Genomic DNA, 5,929 nt, shown 5'->3' with positions numbered 1-5,929 from the left:
TGAAGGGACACCAGCAGAGCCTCACCACCAGCCTGGAGGCAGCGCCACAACAAATACCCTGCATTATCACCACAGCATGTGTCCTGCACAATGTGTGTGAGTCCTGAGGAGAGGTGTTTGAGCCCCAGTGGATGGAGGATACCTCCTATGTATCACAGAGCATCCAGCAGCAGCTGCAACGGAGCCACCCAGCCTGGTACAGTGCTGCAGATGAGGAGCAACCCCTCCATCAGAAACACTTGGGAGCCAGAGTGTGAGATGCCATCACCTCCCACTTGCTGGCCCACCCATCTGAGTAGGGCACCACACCTATCATCACCATTACTAGACTACTTGCTCAGGGGCTTCCATCCCTGTCCACTATCAGAACCTCAATAGCACACACAGTATGGCCATGTTGAAAACAAAGGCAATTTTATTCCCCTTCCCTGTCAACACAAAACTTTTCAAACACCACCAGAGCATCAATCTCAACTGTGAAAGCAATGTACATGTGACCCAGGGGAACAGGAGAGGAGGTAGGGGTACAAGGAGCAGTGGCTCAGGGGTTAGCTGCCTGTAACAGAGAACCTTATCGCTGTTACCAGAAGGCAGGTCAGTCCCTTTAAGACCAGAACTTTGTGGGCAGGGCCTCCTGGCAGAGAAGGGGTTAAAAGCTGAGCCTGGCTAGCTAGTCAGGTGACTGGAAGGGGCAGGCTAGAACTTTAAAAACCCTGGGCTTGGCAGTAGTAGGGAGGCAGTGGCCAAAGAGGAAAGAAGTGTGTGGGAGCTACCCAGAGAGGCTTGGCTGTTGGTCTAACTGCTGTAAGGAGGAAGTTGCTGCTGATACTCTGAGAAGCGGTGGCAGTATCACCAGGAGGAGCATCACAGGCAGTGGGAAAGCAGAAGCACCAAGCCACAAAGAAAATGTAAGATGACATTGCTGCCTTCTTCAATTTCTATATTTTTTTGTTATGGTTAGAACTCACTAATTGACTATATATATTCACACACATTTTGGTTGATTGATAAACTGGTGGTTTCTGGGGGAGTCTGTGGGGGTGGAGCACCTTAGACACAGTCATAAGAGGCCAGGGTGGCCTGGTGCATGGTAGTGTGCTCTTGGGCTGGGGCAGTGTGGGTTTGGGGCCACTGCCTATCTTTGAACTTACAGCCCCCAGGCTTTGAGGCCAGTGGATGGGCCTCTAGGCCAGAGAGTTGGGACTCTGTATTGGAGGCAAAAGGGAGGGTCATGAGACCCAAGATCAAGGAGGTAGAGCCTTGGAGTTGCACCCTATCTGGTGTGTTTAGACTGGGAGGCCTAGCTAGAGAAAGACAGGGGTCAAGGCCTTTGGTGGCTGAGAACCCCAACATAAAAATACAATAGGCAGTCTCCTGCTTACAAGAACATCTGTATAAAATTTCCATCAAGATGTGGCAGGCGAGTAAAAGTGGGACACAAGAAACATTAAGGAACTTCAAGAGTGCCTCTCATAGGTTGTAGATAGCAAGCAAAAAGATGCCACTGGGGAGGGCAACCTGTTACATTGGTCCATTGGCAGGGAAAATTCCTATGGCAGTGTGTACCCTGAGAGGATAGTTTGCCCAAATGAAGGAAAGAACCCTTGGATCCAAAGAGAGGGCAGGAAAGCCAGTGCAGATCCAAGCCTCAGATTTAGGTGCACAACAACAGTATTGGGACTCCTGTGTCAAGTAGTCCAAGGTCCGCAGGAACAAACAGAAAAACAACAGGCATTGTTATAAAGGATGGTGAGAGGCGTACAAACAAGATGAGCACCCCACGAGGGCATTTCTGGGTATGGTGCCAGGGTTCACCCTGATGCAGGAGAGGAACAGCCTGCACTAATGGTGGATGTGAAGCTGGAGGGACAGAAGAGCATGCTATATTGGATTCAGGCTCATCACACACACAGTAGTGCGAAGAGACATGTTACCAGGAAGAGAGAGGGAAGTAGCAGATCAGATAATTATTCAATGCTTGTCTTTGAGTCTCCCCGCACAAGACAGGGTGTGGGTTAATCTGCAAGTGGGTGAGAAAATGCGCTGGATGCTAGTCGGAGTAGCTGAGCACTTACCCTATCTGATGATGCTGGGATGTGACTGGCCAGAGCTACTGACAGTCATAGCCCATAAGAGGAAGAAAGAAGAAGCGGTGACATATAGTTTGAGAGGGGTGAGGAAAAACTAGAGGTGCTCCACAATGCTACCCCATTTGGACTAGGGGGAAAGCCTCTGCAGAGAAGTTAGAGGCAGGAGAAGGCCCCAACTGGAGGCCATTGGAAGTAGGACAGACAGGATGTGAGACAGTAAGGTCTGAGGTGATATTTGAGGACTATCTTATGACTGAGGTATTTGCTGGTGAGGCTGAATGTCCTCCACCAGATGAAGAAGTACAATAGGAGGTGGATGTTGCACACTTGCGGGAGGATGAGCATTTCCAATTGGAACAAAGTCAAGAGGAAGGGTTTTGGTATGCATTCCAGGAACATCTAGCTCAGTGAAATGGGGAGGTGCTACAACCAGAGATGAAGACAACTCCACGATTCAAGGTGAGGAACAATCTCCTATACAGAGTCGAGCATGGAAAACCTGGAAGAGAAGAAGTACAAAGCAATTGCTGGTACCTCGATGATAGGAGGGCCCTGCTGAAAGTAGCTCATGAACTCCCTATGGGTGGACATTTGGGGTGAGACAAGACAGAAGCTCACATTCGGGGAAGGTGTTTTCTTTTTTTGGCTGGGGTTAATACGGGAAGTAGCAAAGTACTGTGCATCTTGTCCCGTGTACCAAAAAGTAAACCCTGGTCATCTTCCAAGAGCTCCATTAGTACCACTGCCCTTGGTGGAAGTCCCCTTTGAGTGGGTGGCAGTGGATATTGTGGGGCCACTGCCAAGAAGCAGTGCTGGGCACCAATTTATTTTGGTCCTCCTGGACTATACAATGAGGTAGCCAGAGGCTGTGCCTATGCAGACAGTGTCTACCTCAAAGGTGGCAGAGGAGTTATTAAATATATTCTCCTGAGTGGGACTCTCTAAAGAACTGCTGACTGATCAAGGAATGAACTTTACATCTCGTATGTTCAAGGGAGTGAGTAAAACACTAGGCATTAAACACCTCAAGACCTCAGTATACCATCCCCAAACTGACGGGCTAGTGGAACAGTTTAACAGGACTTTGAAACATATGTTGAAGATGTTTGTGGTAGAGAGGCCCCAGAAGTGGGATCAAATGTAACTGCCCTTCTTATTTGGGGTAAGAGTGCACAATTGGGAAAGAGGAAACACGGTACCTTGGGTTCCAGGTAGGAAGTGGTAAGGTGCATCCGCTGCTGGATAAAGAAGAGGCATTGAGGAAGTATCAAACTCCCCAAACAAAGAAACAAGTGAGGGCTTTCTTGGGACTGGCAAATTATTATAGGAAATTTGTTCCTCACTTCACAGATTTAGTGGTGCTTTCGACTGAGATTGTAAGGGCTACAGCTCCAACTAAGGTGAGAGGGACACCAGAGACAGAAGAAGCATTCCAAAAGGCGAAGGATGCACTTTGTACACAGCCATTGTTATATACACCAGATTTCAATAAAGCTTTTTTGGTATTGACAGATGCATCAAACTGGGCTATTGGTGAGGTATTGGTCCAAATGGAAGGAGAAGAATGTCCAATAGTGTACATAAGTAGAAAGTTGCACCCACCTGAAAGGAATTATGCAACAATAGAGAGAGAATGTTTGGTAATCAAATGGGCCACAGAAACACTTTGGAATTATATGTTACGCTGAAAGTTCACATTAATCACAGACCATGCCCCATTGCAATGGCTACAAAGCATGAAGACAGATAATGCTAGGCTAATGAGATGGGCTCTCAGTCTGCAACCATGCTGCTTTTTCATAAAGGAAAGACCCCGTACAAAAGGGGGGGGGGGGCTGTAACAGGGAACCCTATCCCTGTTACCAGAAGGCAGGCTGGTCCCTTTAAGACCAGAACTTTGCAGGCACAGCCTAATGGCAGGGAAGGGGTTAAAAGCTGAGCCTTGCCAGCTAGTCAGGTGACCAGAAGGGGTAGGCCAAAACTTTAAAAACCCTGGGCTTGGCCACAGTAGGGAGGTAGCTACTGAAGGGAAAAGAAGTTGTGCATGGGAGCTCCCCAGAGAGGCTTGGCTGCTGGTCCAACTGCTGTAAGGAGGGAACTGCTGCTGATCCTCTGAGAAGCGGTGGCTCATCACCAGGAGGAGCATCACAATCATCAGGGAAGCAGAAGCGCCAAGCCACAAAGAAAATGTAAGCTGACACTGCTGCCTTCTTCAATTCCTATTTTTTTCTTATGGTTAGAACTTGCTAGTTGACACTAGAGAGAGAGATACTTTGTTAGTTTGATTAAACTGGTGGTTTGTGGAGGGAGCTGTAGGGGTGGAAGAGGCCTTATTAGCACCTTAGGCACAGTCATAAAAGGCCAAAATGGCCAGGTACACCCAGTGTGTGCTTTTGGGCTGGGATAGTGGAGGTTTGGGGCTGCTGCCTAGCTTTGAACTTGCAGCCCCTGGGCTTTGAGGCTAGTGGATGGGCCTCTAGGCCAGAGAGTCTGGACTCTGCATTGGAGGCAAAAAGGAGGGCCACGAGCCCCTTGAGCAAGGAGCTAGAGCTTAGGAGTTTGACCTTATCTGGAGGGTTTAGACTGGGAGGCCTAGCTAGAGAGACAGGAGTCAAGGCCCATGGTGGCTGAGAACCCCAATATAAAAATACAATAGGCAGTCTCCCACTTACAAGAACATCTCTATAAAACTTCCATGAAGATGTGGCAGGCGAGTAAAAGTGGGACATGAGAAACATTAAGGGACTTCAAGGGCGCCCCTCATAGATTGTAGATAGCAAGCAAAAAGATGCCACTGGGGAGGGCAATTTGTTGCACTGCCCTACAGTCCTGACCTGGTCCTGGTACTTTCACCACATGTGCGTGGGCCATGAGGATGTGGCCCAGGGCACAGCTTCTCTAGGTAGGAGGGTGGGTGCTCCTCCTGTGGGCAGCCACTGAAGGCTGGTCTGAGCCAGGGGGAGGCAGGATCCATGCCCCTTGATGCCTATAGTGGACTTGTGGAGCCTGCTTGGGGGGGGTGGAGGGGGGGGCAACTGCGGCACCATCCAGCCAACCTGCCTCCAGCTAGGTCCTTCCCTGGTACCAGGGGCACAGGCTGTCCTGATAGCTGTGGCATGATTGGTGAAGCCTGAGAGAGCAGCTGGGGCAGGAATGGCAGCCATGAGCTGCTCACTGACCCTGAGTTCATGTGCTATGGCCATCTCAATGGAGGCCCGGAGTTACTGCATCTCCTCCAAGATGTCCATAAGCAGCTGCCTCAACCTTGAGCATGTGGCCATGCAGGCAGTCCATGCTCATGTGTCCAGGCCCAGATCTATGTGGGCCCATCCCCCTGACAAGGGCCATAGTCATCCTAGGATCTGGCCATTCCCTCCCACTGTGTGCCTGAATGGATTCTCCTGGGGATAAACATCACAGCCAGCTCAGGCTATGGTGCCCAGCATTTCCCTCTACCAGAGAAGATCAGTGTTCCAAGAGGGCCAGGTCCTCAGGTAGGGGCCCCAGTGCTGTGGAGCTGGGGCCCCAAGGGCTCATGGGGCGAGTCCTACACCTCCCCCCTGCCCTCATCACCAGGGCCAGCTCCATCCAGCTGGAAGTGCTGATAAGGTGGGGGGATATTCTTGGCCCTGATGGGTGGGGGGGTAGGAGAGGATGGAGGTGGCAAGGACACACATGAGGTGCACACACAGGCTTTGAAGAAGAGCAGGCTGGGGGAAAAGCTCCCAATTCCCCATGGCATGTAGGACCTACCAGGTCTTGGTAACAGGTAGCTGGCTTGAGTGGCAGAGCTGGATCCAGTCTCTGGTGGGGGTGAGGGCTGGTGTCAAGGTCACTGG

General features: G+C 50.4%; 1 long non-coding RNA gene across 1 annotated transcript; it reads left to right on the top strand.

Moving 5' to 3' along the window:
• The first annotated feature begins 748 nt into the window (after nt 1-748).
• Nucleotides 749-3,567, top strand: LOC106722542. Its single transcript, XR_001358556.2, has 3 exons — nt 749-908; nt 2,484-2,549; nt 3,441-3,567. It is a non-coding gene; the product is annotated as an uncharacterized LOC106722542 (long non-coding RNA).
• The last annotated feature ends 2,362 nt before the right edge of the window (nt 3,568-5,929 follow it).

Source organism: Alligator sinensis, unplaced genomic scaffold (assembly GCF_000455745.1).
Source record: "Alligator sinensis unplaced genomic scaffold, ASM45574v1 scaffold362_1, whole genome shotgun sequence".
In the NCBI taxonomy this organism is placed as follows: domain Eukaryota; kingdom Metazoa; phylum Chordata; order Crocodylia; family Alligatoridae; genus Alligator; species Alligator sinensis.
This window is presented reverse-complemented; position numbering and strand designations above follow the sequence as displayed.